Source organism: Haliotis rufescens, unplaced genomic scaffold (assembly GCF_023055435.1).
Source record: "Haliotis rufescens isolate VD_foot unplaced genomic scaffold, xgHalRufe1.0.p SCAF_8, whole genome shotgun sequence".
NCBI lineage: Eukaryota > Metazoa > Mollusca > Gastropoda > Lepetellida > Haliotidae > Haliotis > Haliotis rufescens.
The window spans coordinates 13,536,584-13,549,552 of NW_025964372.1; the positions used below are offsets into that span (position 1 = coordinate 13,536,584).

The 12,969-nt window shown below is 42.2% G+C and overlaps 1 protein-coding gene across 9 annotated transcripts in view; it reads right to left on the minus strand.

The window, feature by feature from the left end:
- The window catches only part of LOC124117390, a 203,018-nt gene that overhangs the window by 161,944 nt on the left and 28,105 nt on the right, over positions 1-12,969 (minus strand). The gene's annotated exons all lie outside the window — the stretch shown is intronic.

The following is a 12,969-nucleotide window of genomic DNA, read 5'->3' on the forward strand; positions in this document are numbered from 1 at the left end:
GTGGGTACCCAGGGGGATGACGTGTTGCATGCGGTCTGTTAGAGTCACAGAGTGCCTTAGGGGCCCTACTTCACCTCTACAGCTGTGGAGTGGGTACCCAGGGGGATGACGTGTTGCATGCGGTCTGTTAGAGTCACAGAGTGCCTTAGGGGCCCTACTTCACCTCTACAGCTGTGGAGTGGGTACCAAGGGGGATGAAGTGTTGCATGAGGTCTGTTAGAGTCACAGAGTGCTTTAGGGGCCCTACTTCACCTCTACAGCTGTGGAGTGGGTACCCAGGGGGATGACGTGTTGTATGAGGTCTGTTAGAGTCACAGAGTGCTTTAGGGGCCCTACTTCACCTCTACAGCTGTGGAGTGGGTACCCAGAGGGATGACGTGTTGCATGAGGTCTGTTAGAGTCACAGAGTGCCTTAGGGGCCTTACTTCACCTCTACAGCTGTGGAGTGGGTACCCAGGGGGATGACGTGTTGCATGCGGTCTGTTAGAGTCACAGAGTGCCTTAGGGGCCCTACTTCACCTCTACAGCTGTGGAGTGGGTACCCAGAGGGATGACGTGTTGCATGAGGTCTGTTAGAGTCACAGAGTGCCTTAGGGGCCCTACTTCACCTCTACAGCTGTGGAGTGGGTACCCAGGGGGATGACGTGTTGCATGAGGTCTGTTAGAGTCACAGAGTGCCTTAGGGGCCCTACTTCACCTCTACAGCTGTGGAGTGGGTACCCAGGGGGATGACGTGTTGCATGCGGTCTGTTAGAGTCACAGAGTGCTTTAGGGGCCCTACTTCACCTCTACAGCTGTGGAGTGGGTACCCAGGGGGATGACGTGTTGCATGAGGTCTGTTAGAGTCACAGAGTGCCTTAGGGGCCCTACTTCACCTCTACAGCTGTGGAGTGGGTACCCAGAGGGATGACATGTTGCATGAGGTCTGTTAGAGTCACAGAGTGCCTTAGGGGCCCTACTTCACCTCTACAGCTGTGGAGTGGGTACCCAGGGGGATGACGTGTTGCATGCGGTCTGTTAGAGTCACAGAGTGCCTTAGGGGCCCTACTTCACCTCTACAGCTGTGGAGTGGGTACCCAGAGGGATGACGTGTTGCATGCAGTCTGTTAGAGTCACAGAGTGCCTTAGGGGCCCTATTTCACCTCTACAGCTGTGGAGTGGGTACCCAGGGGGATGACGTGTTGCATGCGGTCTGTTAGAGTCACAGAGTGCTTTAGGGGCCCTACTTCACCTCTACAGCTGTGGAGTGGGTACCCAGGGGGATGACGTGTTGCATGAGGTCTGTTAGAGTCACAGAGTGCCTTAGGGGCCTTACTTCACCTCTACAGCTGTGGAGTGGGTACCCAGGGGGATGACGTGTTGCATGCGGTCTGTTAGAGTCACAGAGTGCTTTAGGGGCCCTACTTCACCTCTACAGCTGTGGAGTGGGTACCCAGAGGGATGACGTGTTGCATGAGGTCTGTTAGAGTCACAGAGTGCCTTAGGGGCCCTACTTCACCTCTACAGCTGTGGAGTGGGTACCCAGGGGGATGACGTGTTGCATGCGGTCTGTTAGAGTCACAGAGTGCCTTAGGGGCCTTACCCGGTACTTCATCTCTACAGCTGTGGAGTGGGTACCCAGGGGGATGAAGTGTTGCATGCGGTCTGTTCGAGTCACAGAGTGCCTTAGGGATCCTACTTCACTCTACAGCTGTGGAGTGGGTATCCAGAGGGATGACAAGTTGCATGTAGGGCTGGGACGAGTCCAAATTTACTACCCAGGTACCTACCCACCCTACTACCTGCCCTAGCTGGGGACCCATTGTAGGTCTCAGGAGATGTGTCAAAATGTCAGATTTGGAACATTTTAAGCACAGCCCTGGCAAAATGTATTTAGATACATGTATTAAACAATCTGGTCATTCATACACTGAAGTTTAATTAAGTTTAATCTTCATTCAACCATATGAAAAATCAGAAGGAAAGGGTGCATAGTCAGAAAGAAATGTGAATATCAGTGACTTGTAGTGTAACCATAATGTTCTAGAAATTTGTTGTCATTAAAAAATATATGACGTGACTAAACAGGGGTCCAGGTAGTCCTGTGGGTACCCGGGTCCTACTCAGTACCCACCCAACCCGGGTACCCAAGTTACCCACCCCAGCCCCAGTTGTATGTATTCCAATCATACCTCCTACCCAAGCTTCAAGTCCAGTCGTACCCAAATCCCCCCCCAACACACACACACAGATCGTGACTTGGCAGGCTCAACTACCCATTCCCTAAAGTCGCTCATGCATTACCAACAGCTGAGTCAGTCTACCCTCATAGAAAATCTGTCATGCGTGCAAGTGTATGTGATACAACTCGTGAGTGTTGAAGCTTAACATATGAAAGAGCATTTCAGAAGTAGAGATCACATGACAGCAACTAGGGTAACACAGAGGACAAGTTCCGGAAGAAACAAACTCTTGTCACGGTAAAGATGAGACACATCCTCTAAATAGATTGATACAGCATGTCTGGTTAGGGTTTCAAAGAGTATTCAAGTATTCGGGCACAGGGAGAGTTTAGTGGGACTCGAGTCCAATTTGAAGGACTCAAGTACTCAACAAGGGAGATAACTCTAATTTGGTCGACTTTCAATAAGTTTATAGAAACATGTCTTTATGTAACTTTCTTTTTCATGAGTAATCATTTAAATCAAATAAAAGTGTCAATTGCTTTTTTTTAGTTATTTTTCGAAACAATACACTTATTTACAACCATTTCATAAGGATATTTCCTGGTTTAAAAGTACTTTATTTCTTGTTTAAAAGGGATGTTTTACGAAATTATTAAACTGTTGCAAGCAGTAGACCTATTGATTCTAAATTAGCGTCGTAACGTTAATCATTATTAATTCAATATTTTCATTAGATTTACAAGCCTAGTAATCTTTCAATGTTTTGTTTTCAATTAAGAAAAAGGTAACTTCTGACTTGTGAATTTGTGGTAACATTGAAAATGTAACTTTTAACTTATTATCTATATTTTGTCATTTATTGACAATTTTCTTTGGCAATGGCATCATATAAGGTATACCTAAGAAGCCAGCCCGCCAAAATCCAGCCAATCGCAACATACATCACATGATGGTCATATGTGCAATATTTTTTTCACCCTGAACATGGCATGTATTACATTGAGATGTAAACGATTTCTTTTCCCAAGTTGTCAATTCTTATTTCAGTGAAGCTTATATGAATCAGCATACAAATTTCAAAGGTATTTTATTTGATAAGCAATCACATTGGTTTTCTTAGTGATCTACAATGTCATTGTGACTCTTTCATTTTGTATACGATAGGATAATTGCCAGTTTTATTGAACAGATGTTTAATTGCGGATACTCGAGGGTTACTCACCATTGTTCCTTTTGCTATTACTTCATAAATGAATTTTATTTTACTGGCACCAATTTGGTGTCGCACCGTGTAAACACAAAGTGACAAACCAAGAAACATATGCAGGGTGGATTTGGGCCACTAGCAGCCCTCTAAAAGCAATAGTTGGGCATGCAAGTCCTGAAAATGTTAACTTTTTTCTTTTTAAAGTCTGACCTTGTCTCCAAATTAAGACTTGGTGGAACTATTTATACCTAAATTTGTTTTGATAGTTGTGCGATTGTTACCACTCAAGGAATGGAACAAATTTGTCAGGGTATGCCAGTGCTTGATGATAAGCGCAACAATCATTGACATCAGATACAATTACGTATACTGTATGTCGCTGTGTATAAGTCAGGTTTTTCATACTTAAAATGAGGGGGTTAAGAAGGGGGGTCGTCTTATACATGAAGCCGAAGATCTCACGTTTTTTCCAGGTGTTTCACTTTTAGCTTCCACTGGCAATGTCAACCGGCGTTCGATAGCCAGCCGAGCATTTGACAATAAAACTTCGCATTTCGTCCTAAATAACTGTTCCAATAACTATTTCCAAACATAAACATGACTTGTATCTGTTTTCCTTGAATAAAGTTGAACATTGTCTGCAAATAAAGTTGAAATGACCCTGGCCTCGATCCAGATTGTCAAGCCAGCTGACATGGTAAAACAATCAACATCCGTGAGTAGAGAGTCAGAAGTACCGGGAAGTATTTGCATATTGCACATGTGACCTAACATGTGATAACCGGTGAAGCTGAAATCAATTCCCGCTGTTTTTACAGTTGTATTAACAAGTGTTGGAGACAGTGTGTATAAGTGATTGTTGAATAAACACACTGAATGTGAAGCAAACATAAGCCTTGTTAGTTACAAAATAGTTAATTGGCGATTAAGTTACTCACCATTGTTCCTTTTGCTATTACTTCATAAATGAATTTTATTTTACTGGCACCAATTTGGTGTCGCACCGTGTAAACACAAAATGGTGACGTGTGCTAGAGTTACGCACACGACCAATCATCATAGAAAAAAACAATGCAAGATAAATATATTTTTATTGCAAACATAAGGTTTGTGTGCACACTTGCGATGTGCTTCATTCCAGGTCACTTTATACACGGAGTATATGATTTTGGGTGGATATTGAAGGCGTGTACAGGGGGGTGTCGTCTAATACATGGGGTCCAATACACAGCGATATACGGTAAGTGTGTCCCAGCTAAAGTTCTCACATCAGGCTCAGTAACCATTGAGAATGATAAAGAAGTGATGACTAGTTCTGATCATCCGAATTAATCAAAGATTGATTGGAAGATCCAAATGATCAAACAATCGAACACACTTTTCCAAAGTCAAACAGAAACTATTTCATCCCCTCTCAAGTCCTGAGATATTTTTGTTTCCTGAGAAGGTGGACGCCCTGTTTAGCACTCTCACGTTGCCTCAGTATGTTCTGCTAACCTCATAACCTCAACTTGAAAAGCTTACGTTGTATCTACATATTTCACTGGGCTTCTATTGATGCCTGATAAGTGTCAGTTACAAAAACTTGGGATTCAAACATCCTGCAGTGTGATCTCATAACTGATATGAAATCGTGACCAGATGACAACACACTGAGCCACCTGCAACTATTCAGTGTTCTGCACTAGCTGTGTACACTCTTGTATGTTTCACATTCACCCGAACAACAGACATATTTTTTTTCTGTACCTTTTGTATATTACACATCAATTTCAGATTAGCACTGCTGAATGGGAATCTCATGACTGTAAATCTAATTCAAATAAATCTTGACAGTTTGCCATAATATCACAAATAATGAATTGAGGTTTGTTAAATAACTTGTAGAGCAGCTATAAAGAGTCTCTTGCTTGTAATCAGTGTGACGCTAAAGCTTTCAGAGGGAAACTAGGACAGCCGACAGCAGAAGATATGGAATTATTTTAATTTCTGTATGACGCTGCAACATGTTTTGTGGCCATGCATACCACTGTTTACACTCTAAACTTGCTGCTGATTGTAGGGTAGAAAACTCGTAACAAAATGTACGACTGAGAAACCTGTTCTGTGAAATGTGTCGGGAAGTTTGATCAGTGTATAACTGGCCCACCATATCGTACACATTACAGTGTTGTACCTACTGCCAGTCTCCTGTAACTGTTGGCATGTTGGCCAATACAGGGGTAGCAGGGGTAGCAGGGCTATGACCATCTTATACACCACTCCGGGGGAGAAAACATTAATTGGCCTTTTCATTTTATTGTGATGGTATATGTATCACAACTGTAAACAAAACAAAAACATACATGCAATATTCTGTTGGTTTACATATTCTAGGCAATATTCTATTGTAGGCCATAAGGCCCCATACAACTTTAAACCTAGGGGCCTACAGGCAGGCAGGCACTTATTTAAATTTCCCTTACGTTGTCCCTCAGCAGTTTTTGTGCACTGACGTTCTTTAGTACACATTGTCCTTTCTGTTCATACTTCTTTTGTTTGTAAGTTCTTAATTGGTATTTTTTTTTTCATTCTTAGTTAGGTGAATAATTACCTTTATTTTTAACATTCATTCTTTAATCGTAACATTTGAGTATTATTACGTCCTGGAGACCTTTTCAACAGTGTATTTTTAACCAAATGGCCGCCCACAGGGAGAGTATGGCCTGGGAAAGCGCCATTTCAAATGTTACTAAGTGCCGGCAAAGCGTCAAAACATGTTTGGCATGCTGGTGCTGGGGGTGTATCAAACCCATTATTGCAGGATATTACAGCGATGGCCCACCTCCCTGAGGAAGGTGGGCTATGTTGAAAGAATGACAAAGACACAACAGTGGATTTAATGGCCGAGGGTGTGGAGGTTCTAAAGGGCTACCCCAATTTAGAAATGGAATAAATAGTATTTATGTGGCGACTTGAGTCGCCAAACATATTTGTTAATATATGATTAATGGTAAGGCCCAAATGGCGGAAATGTCACAACCCGACCACAGCTGCGGGTCTAAATGGGAGCGAACGCCGCCAGGCCAAATTTAATTGTTAATATATACTTAATGCTACGGCCCAAATGACGGAAACGACGCAACCCGACCACAGCTGCGGGTCTAAATGGGAGCGAACGCCGCCAGGCCAAATTTAATTGTTAATATATACTTAATGCTACGGCCCAAATGACGGAAACGACGCAACCCGACCAATGCTGCGGGTCTAAATGGGAGCGAACGCCGCCAGGCCCAGCTATGTGGCAACTTGCGTTGCCAAATATAATTGTTACTAGATTCCCGAGTGAAAACCCGGGAAAGACTGGGTTCCAACTGGTAAGAAGATAACCCAGTCTGGGTTCCCGCTGGAAAGCAGGTAACCGGAAACCCTAATTAGTATATATATCAATATAAATTATGATGATATAGGAGGTAGCCCAGAAGAACCACGCCACTCCCTGACGTTTATTCACATTGTCAAGATATGTACAATATTAGAGAGATATATAATTAGATATGTACAATTTGTTGTGCCTGGTACCTGTCATAGACAATAAAGTTGATGTACAATGGAAATGAGATAGATGGAGGCAAACAGGGCAGGCGGGTGGGAAAGCGGAGAGCGACAATGCGATGTACCACGGATTGACAGCTGTGCGAAAGTGAAGAGTAGAGACAGTTACGTAATGAAAAAGCAGTGATTACGTCACCACGAGATGGTTACGTAACTTCCGAGGACGCGCGCGTGCGATGACGTAGCAGGAAGTAAGTAAAATTGTAAACATAAGATGATATACCTGCAATAAAAACATTTAGTCGCTAGTACTAAATGTAAATACTGCAATGAAATCAATTAATTACCGTAACTGATATAAATGTGCCGAGAAACTTAGAGAAACGTGGAGGAACTTGGAGGAACATGGAGGAACATGGAGGAACATGGAGGAACTTGGAGGAACTTGGAGAAACTTGGAGAAACTTGGAGATGGAGAAAATCAGAAAACTAACTGTCAGAAAATTCATTCCTGCATAGTGTACATGTTCAAATGTGACAAAGAGGTAGTTTGTGATAAGGCCTCTTATTCAAAACCATTAAGATAGATAATAATTGTTAACATGTAACAAAAAAAGAATAAGAGGACCTTTGTATTTTACTGAAGCGAGAACACAACTGCTAGTTATTCTATGGTTGGTCAGTAAACACAATCTTGACAAAGTGTTACTTTGTGATTAGAAACTCATCATTAATCTGGTAGTGAAGCCTTCTGTATGAGCTATAATCTGTATCAGTTGTCACGCGGAGTCCAACACAGAGGCTGCCATACAGTGACCAGACCGACACTTGTCATCTCCACGGAGAACGTGTTACTTTGTGATTAGAAACTCATCATTAATCTGGTTATGAAGCCTTCTGTATAAGGTATAATCTGTATCGGTTGTCACGCGGAGACCAACACAGAGGCTGCCATACAGTGACCAGACCGACACTTGTCATCTCCACTGACAAAGACGAAACATCCCCAAATTGATGCCCGTCTGCAATCCTTTAAGGATGACTTGACCAGTGCTAACTTGACAGACATCTAGTACACCTAGCACATTGCTGACCTGCTGTTCAACAGCAATAAGTTGACGCTATGTAACCACTATCTATCTATATTGTCAGAGACCAAATTTATAAATTTATAATACGGTATGATGTCAATAAAGTATATCATCAGTTAATTTCTTTGGCCTTGAGTTATCACTTAGTACTGGGAAAGCAACACTCATTCAATCACTGAACCTGAACTACAGCTGCAAAAGCTACACTTAATATTTAGAATACCGGTATTTTAGAATTGAGATTTCCCACAACCATAAAATTGGGCATCCAAAGTTCCAAATATTTTATACAATGTAGACATGGTTATGTTCGGTCACAGCATCATGTAGACATACCACAGTATTCCATGTCCAGTTTAAGACTACTATAATAAAAGTAAGTCGAGGGAAGTTTAGAATAGCTCTTATTAAGTTGTAGCTCACATGATTTATTTATTGAAACGGGCAGATATGTAAGCATTTCTTGTGAACATTGACTTCGGTAGAATTTGTAAAACTGGTTGTGCTGGAGATAAATACCATATTTGACGTAATAAACACCAAGGTTGCTCTCAAAATTAGAAATAGGGGGCTCTTATTAGAATATATTTTTGTTGAGAAAAAAAACAGAGTTGAAAGATTGTAAATTTTGTGGTTTATGACAGCCTGAAATGATACAAAAGAAAAGTTGGTGTGTATGATACACGACAATATTTTCCAGAATATAATTGCCCATAATTGAGGGTGCATATAACACACGAGTGTGTATTATACACGAATAAGTAAGCCTTGTGTACATGGATCAATCGGAAGGGGTGATAATTGGGATTGTTCACTAGCCAATATATTAGCAAATATCGCCGTGGGCGCTTATTAGAGCAGGGCGCTTATTATGTCGAATACGGTACTTTCTTCATGCATGTCCAATGTGCAATGATTCAAGAGTGAAATATTGAAATAACTATTTCTACCACAATCCAAATGTTAACTTTTGTAAATAAGGACATGTGACTGCACCGAAACTGTAATTTTTTTTATCTATGTTGCTTATGGTGCCATGAAGCTACAAAGAGTGTTTGTACTTATTACAGCCACCCACACCATGTACCATAGGCCTGCCTGCACCAGTAGCAGGAATACAAATTGATTGATGGATTAATAGATACAGCTGGCTGTGAAGTACAATGTAACTACTGTTAGGAATAATGCCAGAACAACATTGCAACAAACAATCAAAAATAACTTTAAACTTCACATATTTGACCTGATGTGAATGTTCTGTAAGCACTGTACCAGGGACATGGCGTACTGTCGGGTGATGCGTCTATTGCAGGCCGTCACTGACATATCGGGTGTCAATATCACTGCTTACATAGTGTTCACAGGGCAAACCCTAGTGGTTCACTGCACAATATGTTATACATTTCATCCGCTTCGTTGATATTGCTTGTGAAAAGAAACTAAAGCAGTCGATGAATCCGAATGTGCCTCAGGTCTACCAACTAGCAACATGTATGTCACAGGGAAACTGTTTGTCCCGACTGCCGGGAACCACCTTGCTTTACGAACATCAAGGTCTGTTTGCCATGGAGCCAGTGTACACCTGAGTATACCACTTACAGACGTAAATGGATTCAAATACAGGGTGTGAAAACAGTCCTCATAGGTCCAATCAAATTGACAAACTAAACAGTTAGAGCAAAGTTTGAAAATAATAATTCACAACACAACTTATATACTGTTTGTTAACAAACTTACTTGAACCTACAATAGCATTTTACAGTGTCATAGCTACTGTAATAGGAGCTCAAAGGTTTACACATTACCATTTCATCCTACTGGGTACCCTTTCACTGCTGGGTGAACAGAGGCAAAAAGTCGTTTGTCCAAGGAGACAGCACATGTAGCCTGTGTGTGAGTGTGGGCTGAAACAAGTCCCTAGAAACTGACAGCAGTCAATTACAGTCAAACATCCACCTACTGTACATGTCTAATGTTGCCTACTCTGCCTGATTTGTAACTGTGGGCAGTAAGCAGGACCATGTGCCATCACTCATGTACCTGGGAGTGCCCCCCCACACACACACTCAATATTCACATGCCATATTTGACATACCCATGTGGTTAACTCTTATACTGAACGGCAAGTACCTATGAGGTTAACTTTTAAGGTACCTATGACATTAACCCTCAAACAGAATGAAAGGTACATATGAGGTTAACCCTCATCCTGAATGGCAGGTACCATTGAGGTTAACCCTCATCCTGAATGGCAGGTACCTTTCAGGTTAACCCTTATCCTGAATGGCAGGTACCTTTGAGGTTAACCCTTATCATGAATGGCAGGTACCTTTGAGGTTAACCCTTATCATGAAAGGCAGGTACCTTTGAGGTTAACCCTTATCCTGAATGGCAGCTACCTTTGAGGTTAACCCTTATCCTGAATTGCAGCTACCTTTGAGGTTAACCCTTATCCTGAATGGCAGATACCTTTGAGGTTAACCCTTATCCTGAATGGCAGGTACCTTTGAGGTTAACCCTCATCCTGAATGGCAGGTACCATTGAGGTTAACCTTTAAACTAAATGGCAGATACCTTTGAGGTTAACCCTTATCCTGAATGGCAGGTACCTTTGTGGTTAATCTTAAAACTGAATGGCAGGTACCTTTGAGGTTAACCTTTAAACTGAATGGCAGGTACCATTGAGGTTAACCCTTATCATGAATGGCAGCTACCTTTGAGGTTAACCCTTATCATGAATGGCAGGCACCTTTGAGGTTAACCCTTATCCTGAATGGCAGGTACCATTGAGGTTAACCCTCATCCTGAATGGCAGGTACCTTTGAGGTTAACCCTTATCATGAATGGCAGGTACCTTTGAGGTTAACCCTTATCCTGAATGGCAGGTACCTTTGAGGTTAACCCTTATCCTGAATGGCAGCTACCTTTGAGGTTAACCCTTATCCTGAATGGCAGATACCTTTGAGGTTAACCCTTATCCTGAATGGCAGGTACCTTTGTGGTTAATCTTAAAACTGAATGGCAGGTACCTTTGAGGTTAACCTTTAAACTGAATGGCAGGTACCTTTGAGGTTAACCCTTATCATGAATGGCAGATACCTTTGAGGTTAACCCTTATCATGAATGGCAGGCACCTTTGAGGTTAACCCTTATCCTGAATGGCAGGTACCATTGAGGTTAACCCTCATCCTGAATGGCAGGTACCTTTGAGGTTAACCCTTATCATGAATGGCAGGTACCTTTGAGGTTAACCCTTATCCTGAATGGCAGGTACCTTTGAGGTTAACCCTTATCCTGAATGGCAGCTACCTTTGAGGTTAACCCTTATCCTGAATGGCAGGTACCTTTGAGGTTAACCCTCATCCTGAATGGCAGGTACCTTTGAGGTTAACCCTCATCCTGAATGGCAGGTACCTTTGAGGTTAACCTTTAAACTGAATGGCAGGTAGCTATGAGGTTAACCCTTATCCTGAATGGCAGCTACCTTTGAGGTTAACCCTTATCCTGAATGGCAGGTACCTTTGTGGTTAATCTTAAAACTGAATGGCAGGTACCTTTGAGGTTAACCTTTAAACTGAATGGCAGATACCTTTAAGGTTAACCCTTATCCTGAATGGCAGGTATCTTTGAGGTTAACCCTTTATCCTGAATGGCAGGTACCATTGAGGTTAACCCTAATCCTGAATGGCAGGTACCTTTGAGGTTAACCCTTATCCTGAATGGCAGCTACCTTTGAGGTTAACCCTTATCCTGAATGGCAGGTACCATTGAGGTTTAACCCTTATCCTGAATGGCAGGTACTTTTGAGGTTAACCCTCATCCTTAATGGCAGGTACCTTTGAGGTTAACCTTTAAACTGAATGGCAGGTACCTTTGAGGTTAACCTTTAAACTGAATGGCAGGTACCTATGAGGTTAACCCTTATCCTGAATGGCAGATACCTTTGAGGTTAACCCTTATCCTTAATGGCAGATACCTTTGAGGTTTACCCTTATCCTGAATGGCAGGTACCATTGAGGTTAACCCTTATCCTGAATGGCAGGTACCTTTTAGGTTAACCCTTATCCTGAATGGTAGGTACCTTTTAGGTTAACCCTTATACTGAATGGAAAGTATGTATGAGGTTAACCCTTAAACTGAATGAAAGGTATGTATGATGTTTACCCTTAAACTGAATGAAAGGTACCTTTGAGGTTAACCCTTATCATGAATGGCAGCTACCTTTGAGGATAACCCTTATCATGATTGGCAGGTACCTTTGAGGTTAACCCTTATCCTGAATGGCAGGCACCTTTGAGGTTAACCCTTATCCTGAATGGCAGGTACCATTGAGGTTAACCCTCATCCTGAATGGCAGGTACCTTTGAGGTAAACCCTTATCCTGAATGGCAGGTGCCATTGAGGTTTAACCCTTATCCTGAATGGCAGGTACCTTTGAGGTTAACCCTCATCCTTAATGGCAGGTACCTTTGAGGTTAACCTTTAAACTGAATGGCAGGTACCTTTGAGGTTAACCCTTATCCTGAATGGCAGGTACCTTTGAGGTTAACCCTTATCCTGAATGGCAGGTACCTTTGAGGTTTAACCCTTATCCTGAATGGCAGGTACCTATGAGGTTAACCCGTATCCTTAATGGCAGATACCTTTGAGGTTAACCCTTATCCTGAATGGCAGCTACCATTGAGGTTAACCCTTATCCTGAATGGCAGGTACCTTTGAGGTTAACCCTTATCCTGAATGGTAGGTACCTTTTAGGTTAACCCTTATACTGAATGGAAAGTATGTATGAGGTTAACCCTTAAACTGAATGAAAGGTATGTATGATGTTTACCCTTAAACTGAATGAAAGGTACCTTTGAGGTTAACCCTTATCATGAATGGCAGCTACCTTTGAGGTTAACCCTTATCATGATTGGCAGGTACCTTTGAGGTTAACCCTTATCCTGAATGGCAGGCACCTTTGAGGTTAACC